Source organism: Ambystoma mexicanum, chromosome 7p, assembly GCF_040938575.1.
Source record: "Ambystoma mexicanum isolate Mex_15411 chromosome 7p, UKY_AmexF1_1, whole genome shotgun sequence".
In the NCBI taxonomy this organism is placed as follows: domain Eukaryota; kingdom Metazoa; phylum Chordata; class Amphibia; order Caudata; family Ambystomatidae; genus Ambystoma; species Ambystoma mexicanum.
Genome location: NC_090939.1, coordinates 306,901,297 through 306,915,254, shown reverse-complemented (window position 1 = coordinate 306,915,254; position 13,958 = coordinate 306,901,297).

The window sequence follows — 13,958 nt, the reverse complement described above, 5'->3', positions numbered from 1 at the left end:
TTATGAAACAGAATGGAATTGCATTATCACCTTTCTTGTACACGGGTAAAATCGGACTGTTACACAAACTTCCTGAAATTTCTTCAATCACCCCTTGATGCACAAAATCGGAAACAATGCATTTCAAGGTTTGCTCGCCCTCAACTGAAATCTTATACTGGGGAATGCGTGGTAGCTCAATTCCATGCTTCAAAACTATCTTAACAGGTTCAATCTGTAAAACACTGACATCATTGTCATCAACAGCCCATAAGCTCTCTGGTACATTAATGAATTCTGGCGGCAAAGGTCTAGTCAAGAATTGCGAGACAGAAGATTGCTGTGGTGAAATCGTCAAGCTCACTCCATCAGAAGAACAATAAATCACTGCATTTAATTCTTTTAACAGATTCAACCCCAGCAAGTTCTCTCCACAATTTGAAGTCAACAGAAATGGACAGTGGTCCATAAAGGGACCCAAAGAAATAGGTACCTGCAAAGAAACCGGACAAACAACTGGTGTGCCAGAAAACCCTACAGAAACATAGGTTTGCCCTGACAGTGGAATGTTTGGAACCCGTAAATGATCAATGGAACACTTCCATGCTCCAGCGTCTATCAAAAACTGATGTTTCCTACTTCCCACCATCATTTCAACGTATGGACCTTTCCGATTGACGGGAATAGGTGTAGGTTCCAAACCCTGCTTCGGGCAATTCTAACGAAACAGAATATCACCAAAAGGAAGCTCTTCAGATGAATATGCAGCGGAAGGATGATCAAATATGTTCCTGGTGGCCACACTTGAAATCTGATTATCCTGCAAGAAAGGTTACTGAGGGTCCTGTGCAAACTGGCCTCTACCAGGGGCCCCTACACCCGGGAGACCTCTGGATCGTCTACCCATATTTCCAAATGTATTATTTGACCTTTGTTGAAGGACGGGGCATTGTGCTCGCCAATGACCCTCTCGATGACAATAAGCGCACTGGTTAATGTTCACAGGACCCAAGGTCACATCACCCTGCGGGGCATACTCACCTCTAACCTGAGAACTACCCCCTCTGGGGCTTCTAACAATTTGCTGCAGTAGCACTTCAGCTTTCAAATCGCCTTTTCGTTTTTCAACCCTATCTTTTTCATTATTGACACGGTTCTCGTAGTACTGAGCCATGTGCAGTACTTCTGATTGTGATTTCGCCTGCCAAGCGCTCTCGGAAGACATGATTTGTGACTGGATGTCAGGCATAAATCCACGCACAAATTTGTCCATGAACAAACTTTTCCCAGACTCTGTGCCTAGGTCTTGTCCACTGAAATCCGAGAATACCTGTTCGAACCGATTAAAGAACTCGGTAGCACCCTCAGACTTTCCTTGGACACAGGCTGTAAGTTTGTCCCATATAATTCTTTTTTCTGGAATTATAGTTTTTAATTTTGCAATAATTCTATCAGGCAAAGTTAGTATCACCTGAGGCGGTCTTTCACCAGCTGGCCTTTCTCCATCGAGTCTAGTTATCTTCACCCATGTATCTCCCAACCCTGCTATGTCGCCTGTAGTTCTAACTTGTTTCCACAAATCTTCAGGCAGGAGTACAGGGAATAACAAATCAATATCGCCTAAGGTGAATACTGACGATTGCAAAACGGACTCTATTTCTTTATAGAATCCTGTCGGATTTTTCCTAATATCAGGAATAGATTGCCTAATAGTATTCACTTCCTGTCTTGAGAACGGGACGTGAACAAACTGCGATACATAATGTGCAGGAATGTTCATAGCAACTATACTCTGTGCAGCATCGGCCGCAACCTCAACCTTCGGGACAAATGTCGGAGGAACCTCTCTCATAGGCAACTGAGAAGTAGGTGATTCCGAACGCTTACTAAGCAACAGAGCTAAATCGAGTGCTAAAGCAGTTGAAGTAGTGTCAAGTGAAAAAGCTCTCTTGTAAATACTCATTAACTCTGTGGGACAACTAATTTTTCTTTTTACACAATCATCCTGTAGGTACTCTATCATTACCTGTATCACTTTCCTCTGCATTTCTGGCGTATACTGACTATACGTGTCATATACTTCAACTGGAGTTATCGACATATCCAAAATCCACCTAAGTGCGTCCTTCGTACAAATTCGTGCTTCCTCAGATATCTCTTTTCGACAAGGAAGGAACCGTTTCTGTACATACATCCTTTCCTCCTCATCATCCTCATGCTGCAACTTTTCTAACTCCTTTCTATACCCAAATAACCTCTCGACATGCTCATTTGCCTTCTCCACAGTGTCTCTAGAAAACGCTAAAGTATTTAGATCCCTTAACCCTTGCGGGAGATCTGCATTATTTAATTTTCCCCACATTACACATAACTGAATCCCTAAACCTTCAATAAAAACATTTTTCTCAGGAAAATTATCCATATTACAAAGTGTGGCAAAAACACTAGCTTGATCATCCTTCTCCATACAATGCTTAGCCCATGCAATTAACTCATGTTTCTTCTATGGTGGTACAGTTTTGCGAGTGACAACCTTTGACCCTGCAACTCGATCGATTACAAGCGGCTCAGAACCACTTGGAAGAGAGGGAGCGGACAAATTCAATGGAGGTACTGTAACTGGTGCGATAAGAAGAGGTGGAGGAGCTGGAGGGAGGGAAAGATTAGGAGGAGCAGTAACAACAGGAACAACAGCAGGTAGAACAGGAATAACAGGAGGAAGAGGCAAGGCAGCAGGAAGAGGAACATACAGAGGTGGTGCAGATGTACCAGGCCTTCGTTCATTTAACAACCTATCTATAAATTCATCGGAAGCATGGAGGTCTTTGGACGGATATATTTTTTGAATTCCAAGCCCTGTCCATATTTCTAGTCGATTCAGAATGTTTATCTTGGTCATACAATAAGGCTTTTTCGGCGTTCGTCTTATGATGGCGCACATGCTTCTCTACTTTTAAGTTGTTGCAACGCTTCTTTTTTCCAATTCTGCAAAACATCAAATGCTGCAGGTCTAGCCTTTTTCTTTAATAGAATTGACTCTAAATACTCAATACGAGGGATTTCGAAACTAACATTGATTGGCCACTGTAGTTCTGAGGCATGTCTGGTTTGTCTGTGCCAAATATCATTAAATACTATACTTCCAATGCCATGCTTACAGTACATAGTACATGCCGGCGACCCCTCCTGTGGTGCCGGACGGCTAAATTCCAAAGATTGTCTATCCCTGCGGAACAATGCCCTGAAGCAGGTAGACAATTTCCCAGGCATATCAAATGATTGGTGTTACCTGGTCAATAATTGTGTCTGCAGATACAATGCGCCAAATTCAAATTTTCAGGGTTGAATTAAGAGTCGGGTCACGACTCACCTGAACAAACCTAAGGAGGTCCGATCGGATTTCAAAGAATATTACCTAACTAATCTTACCTCGTGTATGGTGATTTCGGCAAATCTGCCCGCCTCGATAAGTGGACCCTCGTCAAGATGCCGTCTCAGACCACAAGCTAATCGTTCAGGGTTCAGGTCGTGCAGCGCAGCTGAGGTGTCGCTTCTCGTTCAGTGGGGCCCCTTTTTGTCACACTGTCCGATCCCGGTCCGATAGCCTGCGTCAACCTTCAACAATCCGCCATCAATCTTGAGGGTCCCTATTCGGGTGCCAACTGTGTAAACAAAATCAAAATATCGAGGCTGAGTACCCCAAAAGGAAATACACCGAACACGGGTTACAAAGGAACATACAAAGTACTTTATTTTATACTGAATCCAGTTACAAAAACAGAGCAAAATCGGATAACTATTGGCCCTCAGTATAACACAACGAACTCCAGCGTGGTTCAATGTGTTCAGTGAGAGATGTTGTACATTAGAATGCATTCGCTTTTTATACACTTGGTGGGCACGATGTCCAGCCCCACTTTGGGTTAATATTCCACTTAATACATCACCGATCTAGGGCTCGTGCCAAGTCTCGAACATCCGCACATAACTGGTCTGCCTTTAATACATGTATCAACAATCATATGCCATAACTGTGATCTGGGATTTTTCCATGCTAGTCTTCTTAAACATTAATAAAATGCGGTTAAACAAGTGTTCTATGTTCAGTATTTGGATTTATTGTTTTTATAGTATACTTGTGGCTTAGTTTCTTTACACGAGTAATCCCTTACACACAAGTCAACGAAGGACAAGGTCTCAGTTCATGACACCAACAAGTGGCCTGCAGGCAAGTTACATATTAGCTTTGTACAGAGGTCAAGACGGCCATGTTGTATTTTGGAATGACATTGTCCACCATTTTAACTCACAGGGTGACTTTTACAAAGCGAATCCTAAAATGGCGGATGAACCTAAAATGGTGGCTTACATTGATTTTAAGGTCAGACCTTGCAACACGGATTCTTTCGCAAGCGACTTTCAAGCAGCTTGGCGTAGGCCAATATACATATATTTATTGCAATAGGAGGCACGATATCATTTCCTTTTTGACATACTGCCTCCCCCTTCCTAATCATTCCCTTCTTTTCACACTTACTGCATCTCACTTTGCTAATTTCTTCATTTCTAAAGTGAATTCTCTCTGTTCTGCTATTCCCCTTGCTCCGCAGTCTTCATCCTGTTCTGTTTCTCTCTATGACCCTGCTGCGTTTTTTTCCTCTTTTTCACCTATCTCTAATTCTGACACTTCCTTACTCATCTCTCGAGCACATCCCACAGCGTCTCCTAAGAATCCTATTCCATCTGCTCCCATTTCTAAAATCTATCCTTCTCTCAATTTTGACATTACTAGTCTTGTTGACGTTTCTCTCACTACTTCTACTTTTACTCTTCTATTTACACATGCCATCATTCTTCCTGTTCTGAAAAAACCTTCTTTGGATCATGCCATTCCTTTGAATTTCCATCCTATTTCTCTTCTGCCCTATCTTTCTAAATCACTGGAACGTTTCATCTACTCTCAGGTTTCTTCCTTTGTCAATCTTAATTCTATTCTTCCTCACTCTCAATCTGGTTTCCGAGATCTTCACTCTATGAAAACCGCTCTTTTATCATTTTTATTTTGCAAATCTCTCCTTTCTGCCCGCTATGGTAAACATGCTTTTATTCTTATTGTTCTGGACCTATCAGCTTTTTTTTGACAGAGTGGATAACTCATTACTCCTCCTTTCTCTTTCTTCCTTTGGGTTTTCTGGCTCTGTAATTTTGCGGATTCTATCCTATCTTGCTAATCGTACCTATGAGTATCCTGGGCTGGTGTTTCCTCTTCTACACAGTGCCCCACAAGGGTCTGTCCTTGGTCCATTTCTCTTCTCTTTGTTTACTTCTCATTTATCTAACATGTTCTCTTCTTTTGGGTTGTCTCTTCACTTGTATGCTGATGACACCCAACTTTATGTATCCTTCTGTTGTTTCACCTTTAATATTCGCTCAAATCTTTCAGCCTGTCTTTTTGTGTGCAGAACTAGGATGTCGGACCAATTTCTCATTCTTATTCCATCTAAAACTTAAGTTCTATTTTTTTCTGCCAGTACCATCCTTCCTCCTGTTTCCCATCCATTAGTGCTTTTTTCCCATTGTATCGGCCCTTTTCCCTGACTGCCCGCAACCTTGGTCTTCATCTTGAAACTAATCTTTCCTTTGATCATCATTTCTCAATTACAGCTTTTCCCGGCCCCTTTCATCTTTTTAACATCTGGAAAGTTAGGCATCTCCTTACCATCAGTGCTACAAAGCTTCTAATTTCTTACATAATTCTCTCTCAATTATTTTACTGTTCTGTTCTTCTTTTTGGTCTTCTTGCCTCCCACCTAGCTCCCCTGAATCTATTTTCAATTTCCCTATCCGTCTCTTGTTTTACTACCTATTTGTGACTCAATTTTCCGTCCTTAACCTCTTTCCATTGAGGTCCTTTTCATTCTTAGCTTACATTAAATTTTCTCTGCATCGTATTTAAATCTCTTTTGTACTTGCTCCTATTTATCTTGCCTCTCTCGTTTCCTTCTATGTCCCCTCTCGCACTCTTTGTTCCCAAACACACTTTCTTTTAACTGTTCCTTGTGCTTCCTCTCGTTTCTGCTCTCTTTTTCTCTTCTGGCTCCTCTTTATTGGAATGGTCTTCCTCTCTCCCCCTGGTCTATTCAATCTTACCCCACCTTCCATTCTGCCTTAAAGACTTTTGCACTTGTGCCTTTATTGTATTGTAATCTGCACTGTTAACTATATTGTCTTACTGTAACCACTTGCACATTTCTTATTGTACTGTAAAATCGGTGTTGTACACCTCCTTGGCGTAAGGTGCTATATAAATGAAAAAATAAATACAAGTACAAAAATAACCTTACCTGTGTCACCACATATAAACCTAATTTCACACATGTGAAAAGGCATTAGAACAAAGTTGGCTGTTAATCCAGTTACATTTCCCACAAGAACATTTATCATTGTTAGCAATTAGAAGGGGCAGAAACGTAATAGAACAATTATGCCCAAGTCAATATACGTTAGCAAGCCACTCTTAGGAACCCAGTATCTTTTGTAGGCAATTTTCTCTGTGGTATGTGATCTTTTTGCACATTGACCAGAAACATTATTTGTTTTCAAATACGATCATACACTTGGACTTTGGTTAGAATGACAAACTGTAAAAAGAACAAAGGTGATATATTGAATTGCCTGTCCTTGTGACCAAATTACATAGGTCAGATGTATCACTTGGCCAATTTAAGAACGGCTGAAAACAGATCCAGGATATGATGCTGACACTTCAATTCCAATTTAGTCAGACATTAAGTTGATCCAAATCATACAACAGTTGACTTTGGTTGATGGTTTATTGACTTTGTGCCTGATAGTTTGAATCTAGATAAAGATCTAATTTTTAAGGGACACTAATAGATTTACTGAATGACAAGTCATCCAAATGGTCTCAACAAGAACTTTGATGGGTTATCACCTATGGCTGGGAAATTAATACATAAACGCACCTGTGAAATCACTAATACTCCATCAATGCATGTATTGTTAACTGCCACTGCATAATCTATATCTTGATTTATGCCTTCACTTTAACACTTGTTTTGAAAGACTTGATAACTAGTATAAATACATAATTATAGACCATCAAGTTATGATAGTTCAACAAATTAGGCACATCCAGTATACTGAATATTCTGTTTGGCGCTCTGCACTCCAGCTGCATTAAACGACATATGAGGTGAACAGGTTTGGATGTCTTTGAAATACGAACAATCAAAATGTTGAATTTCCACTTTCCAAGGCAATTAAGTATACCAGAAATATTTGATCCAGTTCTTCTGGCAATCCTTAATATTGCACCCAAGTCTGAGACCCTCCAAGTGTGAAAGGTGAGCACACAATATTTTCATTTCTATGAGGGTTATACAGTATTAAGAGTAAACCCACTGATTTGACTTCATATCCATCACATTTCGATTTTCCCATTCAAGTAAATTGAAAATCATGGACACCATATGAAATAATTAGTTTGGAATAACTCTCATTCAAAAACATTGGTAAACCATAATAATAATAATAATAATAATAATAATAATAATAATAATAATAATAATAATAATAATAATAATAATAATAATTTAGCATTTATATAGCGCTACAAACACTCAGGTATCTGAGCGCTGCTTATTATTACCCACAGTGTACGTCGGCAGGCTCTACACTGATGTCAAAGCGAGCGCTCTATTTGCTGTGCTATCGGAACAACTAACAATGTATGTAACAATTAGGACATTGTATGGATTCATTTTCATGTTTGGAATAATGATACAACATGGTCCTAAAGAATACATTATCTACATACAATGAAACCTACATTTTCCATGGACCTAATATTTAGATTATAGCTTCATTGTGTGTTCTTTCAGTCTATTACAGTCTTTTCCACTTTTAATGTTTAATTTAGTTTTATATTGTTATTAGTTTGTATTACGTTCCTTAGATTTTCTGTCTCGCAGATGTGTTATTCATAGGTATTAGTTTGTGCTGTTCAATGCTGTGAATGTAATATTAAGAAATTCTTCATGTTTTTATGTTACTGTATTAATGTGCAGCGATTCATTCTAATCAACATTTTAAAATAATTTTGTGCATGTATTCATTGTGTTATTCAGGAAGGATTTCTACCATTATTCAAAAATGTCTATTACATTCTAAAATAGATGTACAGAATTAGATTCTTTTGTGTATTGGATTTATTTTGTTGGTGACATTAATCCTACTCTAAATGATGTAGACATTAACAATTCCAAGATGCTATGATTGATTATAAGCAGTTTTAAGAATGTAGGATTTACAATAGTTAGTATATTTCCCATCCTAACATTGTAAATCTTTTCATTCATGGGTAAGAAGTCAAACAAATAATGCATATAAGCAGTATATATCCAATAGGAACAGTATTGTTTTAATAGGCTAATCCAGTAAAACTATGGGCCTCATTAAAAGTCTGGCGGTAACCGAGGCGGTAAAACCACCTGGTTACCGCCGAACTCCTATTACCAGTCCGCCTCCGTGATTCCCAGAATTAGCGGGGCATTACAACCCCGGTTTCCCAGGAATCACGGAGGTGGAATGGTGTTAATCCCCATTCCCATTGAGTCTTATGGGACTCAATGGGAATGGGGATCATGGAAACACCGGCAGCATCTCATAATGCTGCCGGTGTTTCCTCGTTCGCCTGCAGGCGGGTGGTGTTAAACCCGCCAGGTCAAACCTGGCGGTAACATCACCTCCCGCCTGCAGGAGTCGGGATCAGGCGGTCCGGAAATAACGGTGGCGGCGGGTTTGCCGCCACCGTTATTTCCGGACCGCCTGATTTGTAATGAGGCCCAATATTTTTTTATTTCCGTAACATTGTAAACAAGCTTTTTGGAAAAGTGTACAATGTATCTTTACAATGATCACTTCGAGTTTTTATTATTGTCATAATTAGAATATTACACATAAATTGTGAATCTAAGTTTCCCTGACCTATTTCCTTAACCAAACATACACACATATGCTTGTTCCAACCCCATTTTGGTGTTTTCCTTAACTGATTATGCTTATGTATGCTTTGTATGAAACGTTAAGTGGAAGAAAAGGTGTAAAAAAGGGTCAATGAAAATGAGAGCACGGCTACGAACAAACAGAGTGTTCATGGTGTAACCTCCCATTAAGATTCTATGTTTCAGAAAATGAAAGTCAGACATATTGATAATTTTTCAGAGAGAGAAACAAATGAAATCCACATTGCTGGCATAAAACTTAGTTATCAATTTAAGATGGACATTCAAGAAGACTTGTAATGCACTCTTTGGAAATACTCTTAAGAGAAAAGGAAAGGGGACAAAAAACATCAGTGATAGTTCCAGCCTGCTGTGCATAAACTCCAAGAGCATTTCTTCTTCATGTCTGATGAATACAACCATGATAAAAGGGCTGTTTGCTTGGCTCATTAAGTAGATAATGCACACTGGACTTGGTGCTCATTTTTACTTTTCACAACACTCTTACAGTGTTTGTAACAATGAAGCATATATACTATTTGGGGGGATGACCAAAGGATTTGGATGTCAGGGTGACATGGCTGAGATCACTCAGTTGGGGTCTGGGAAAAATCTGGACTATTTGGCTCTTCTCGCCAGAGGGGAACAACCACCTTTAATCCAAGGGAGGTGAGCCCACTAAGCAAGACCCTTCTTCGGGTTCTGGGAATGTGGGACCTCCCTGGGAGTTACTGCTCTCTTCGGGACAAGGACTCCCATTCCTGTAATGAACTACCTGTCTGGAACACTTTGTCTGCCTGCATGGGAATCAGAAAGACTGTTGCTATTTCTGTTTTGGATTAACCAAATAGTGGCATTTCTTCAGACTCTTTGACTTCAGGTAATGCTTGATCCCACCTGAACTCTGCAGTTAAAGAGGAATGATATACCCTTTTTTTGTGATGACTACATAAGAAGGCGAGGAACCTGGAATGGATGAGAGAGATGAGAGAGAATCTTACAAAGACGTGAGCCTCTGATGGAAGGATTCCTGGAGGGGTAGAGCCACACTAGAAAGCAGAGCGTGGAGATCGAGCTGATCGCTAGCAAGAAGCTGGTAGACTGGCATCCTGAGTGCCAATGAAGCCGTAATTGAGAGAGAGGGATGGAAACGGTAAAGAAACTGTCTTGCCTGGTGGTGTGACTACACAGAATCTGTGGTTGGCCTAGGGCTTGTTAACCGATGCCGAGAACCGAATGCACCAGAGAGATTGTATCCCCCATCTCTGCATGAGAAGTGCAACAGTTTCCGAGCCAGGCAGAGAAAAGGAAGTTAATGCTCCTTAAAATCTAACACTGCTGAGAGGGATGAACAATTGTATCCCTGAGTACCAGTGAAGTCAAAAGGGTTAAAAGAGCCAGAGAACCTGAATGCTGGATACTGGATACAGGCCGATGCCCAACCGAGGCCATGATAAATTAAGCCTATTAGAGGACCAGATGGCTTTGGGGGGTCCTGGAAATCAAAGAGACATTGACATACGAGGCTGGGGAAGCCAAAACCTGAATGCTGGACACGGGCAGGTGCTCAAATGAGCCTGTGACAAATTAAGAATATAAGAGGGCCAGGGGCTTTGGAGAGACCTAGAAAACGACTTGATATTGATATGCAAGGCTGGGGAAGCCAAACGGGTTACAGCAGCATGCAAAATCAGAACAGTGAATACACATCAGTGCCTAAGAGAAACCTAGCTGAAACAACCACATTAGATTCAGGAGGGCTTTGTGGTGCTCTAGAAAATCAAGCAATATTCCTCTTTGAAAGAGAGATACCATATGGGCTATGGGAGCCCTAGAAACCCAAACGCTGGACATGGGCATGCACCAAATCAAGACCCTGCCAGATTAAACATATAAAAGGGCAAGAGGATTTTGGGGAGGCCTGGAATTACAAAACATAGCAAGCAAGACTGGGAATAGAGAGAACCTTAAGGGCTCAAGACTCAAACCGAATACACACAGATTATCAAACACGAAGTCAGAAATTATGAAATCGCATTAAGAAATCCCTTTTTCCAAGTAAAGAAGGGAAAGTATTGGATGCATGTGAAGACGTAAGACTCCATGTAAAGAATGGAAAGTATTGATGTGGGTGAAGACTTACGACAAGCCATTCAGAACCTGCAAATAGGCTGAATGGCTGTCTTGTAAAAAACGGACACACTTTTAAACATTTCTTTGGAAAGGGATCCAAGTAATTTGATCAAACAAAACAGAAGGATAGAGGTTCTCTGGTCTATTTTTGTTACGTTCTTCTGTTGGTTTTGGACTAAGGACTGTTTCTTTTAGACATTTGACGAGTACCCTGTTTGCTAGGTAGGGAATTACATTTATAGATGTAGGACTGGATGGGAATTTTCTTATTATTTGAATAATCACCCTTGAACATTCCACATCTTAGTCTGACTCCTTCTTCTGGTTCACCACATATGGTGTTAGAAGTGGGAAGTAAGTGAACCCTTATGGTCCTTTTAATAAAGGTAACACATCGTGTATGGATGGGCTGGAAAATAACTCTCACACCATGCAAGAAGACTCACTCAGGAAGTTGGCAAAATGTCTGTTTTATTCTCAATTGTCTAAAACAGGCAGTACAATGGACATCAACGGACGTCCAACAGTATGGTCTCGATTTCATAAACAACATTACTTTTGTAGCAAAAACATCATACATGATGTCATACTATGTGGCAAACTACAAAAACCTACATGGGATTGTGACTGGACTAAGGGGAGTATCTAAGTATACTTTCTATAATGGATTGGATTGTGATCAGGTCTCTATAGTCAGGTGGGCAACTCATGCCCTCCCTTAGTGCAAGCCATCTTTGGCAGTGATTAAAACACAATGTATAATTGGCTCTCAAACTATAAGTGCTTTCGTTATATGGCCCACTACATTTGGTTGGCACACTTGTACCCTTCTGGAAAATTTGATTCTCTAGCAGCACGTAAGCTGGTACCCCAGGGGATGGAGGGTAGACTTTACTGTGTCTCCCCACCCAATTAGCCTATCATCTCTCATCACTCATGCCTCATGCCATTTGAATTGTTTTTGAACTTGGCCTTGTAGTAGCTTTTCTTCTCTGGGAATATAAGGGAGTGTGAGCACATTCTTATCAAGGTTCAGGTGTGCATGCCCACATCTATTTCCATCTTGGACTCACGTGACAGGAGACCATTTTATAGAATTTAATTGTCCTGAATGAAGAAACTTGGCACTCATGATGTTCTCTCTTTGCAACTTAACAAGGTATGCCCCGGTGTCTCACATTCATTGTTCTTCAAGGACTGATAACCAGTTTTGGCTGCCAGGCAGTGTTTATTTGGTCCATCTTTGAGCCTCGGCTTATTTCAACATATTTCTTTGCTGCAACACACACACACAGCAATCAACACTCCTTTATCTAGGGGTTGAGTTTACTAAAATTGTGACATTGAATGCCCAGATTCTACATATATATACATTGGCGGCACAGCCAGCAGTCTATTCACTACGTATAGCCAGCCTCTATGATTACTTAGTCTACTTGCGTTATGGAATCTGTACAGTTATAAAATGACTTTTATTTTCTGCAGTGCTTCTTCACACTTGCAATCTTCATTTTGCACATGGAATTCTTCTCGATTCTTTAAATTGCCATCAGATTCTATAAGGTCTATGCATTCTCTTCTCTGGTTATCCTTCTCAGTGCATCATGCTCATTTCTTGTGATGTCAACAACCTTTCCTTTTCACATCTTCACACTTCTTCGGGGCTCTCAGGAAACCATCATCTCTTCGGGAATACATCATATAGGGTTTTTTCAGTGGATACCTTGTCTCAAAGGCTCTTTGTGGTATAGGCACATGTCGCAATTCTGGTTTCCAACATATAGGCAGAATAGGGGCAGGACTTCCTGCAGAGGCATTCAACTGCTCCTCTACATAAGTAGCTCGACAGAGAGTAAGATCACATTGACTGCCTTGCACCAATAAGAGAGTGGGGAATAAAGCCATCTTTCGGAGAGACCCCCCAAACATCTGACAGAGGAGAAACCATGTCATGTAGTCCTTTCTGCCAAACACACAGATGATTCCGAGGAGGAAGATGACATTGAGTCCCCTCCCTCTGACTTTTTTCAACCAAAGAACTCTTTGAACCCAGAATTGAGATGACAATGCTCAAGGCCCTCCTAGGGTGGATTATTGAAAATCAGGCCCAGGCTAGCCAGCCCCACCAGGAGAGTCTCAACTGACTAGGGGTAAAACAAATACATTGAGTTCTCCCTCATGGGGTCATAAGACCATACCACAGAGGACAAGACCTTTGCACTTTCTTTACTTATGTTGAAAGGTCAGCAGGGCAGTTCAAATAGGAAGAGGCTCTGAAATTATTTTATGTGTCCCCTCTACTGAGAGGAGATATATAGGTCTCATATCAGAATATTAACTCCCTAGGAGCTACATCCTTCTCAGAGATAAACTGGGCCCTACACGAGTGAGTGTGACAAACTGAGGGCTCCTTTTGGTTGAAATTACATAACAACAATTAGCTCATTAATGAAAGCTCCATGGATTAGATGATTTATCTGAGATCTTCTTGGCCAATGCTTAGGAGAGAAAAATATACCTAAGGTGTTAGAGGCTATTGTTTTACCTCCATCTCTCCAAAGAGCAGTACGCCAAAACCCCAACCTTCCCTGGAGATGGCTATTCAAATAGCCCAAGCCCACTCTGAGGCATTTAAATACTTTAACACTGTAAGAAAGCAAGTGGAACCAGGAAGACACTTTAAACCATCCAATAAAGTCGCTGAAATTGAGACTCCTAGAAAACCAGAAAAAATCTTCTGCAGTAGGTCCAACTTAAAGGAAGAGACTGTTTGGGGGCCTCTGTTTCAACCTATGGCCAAATTAAAATTAGACCCAGGAG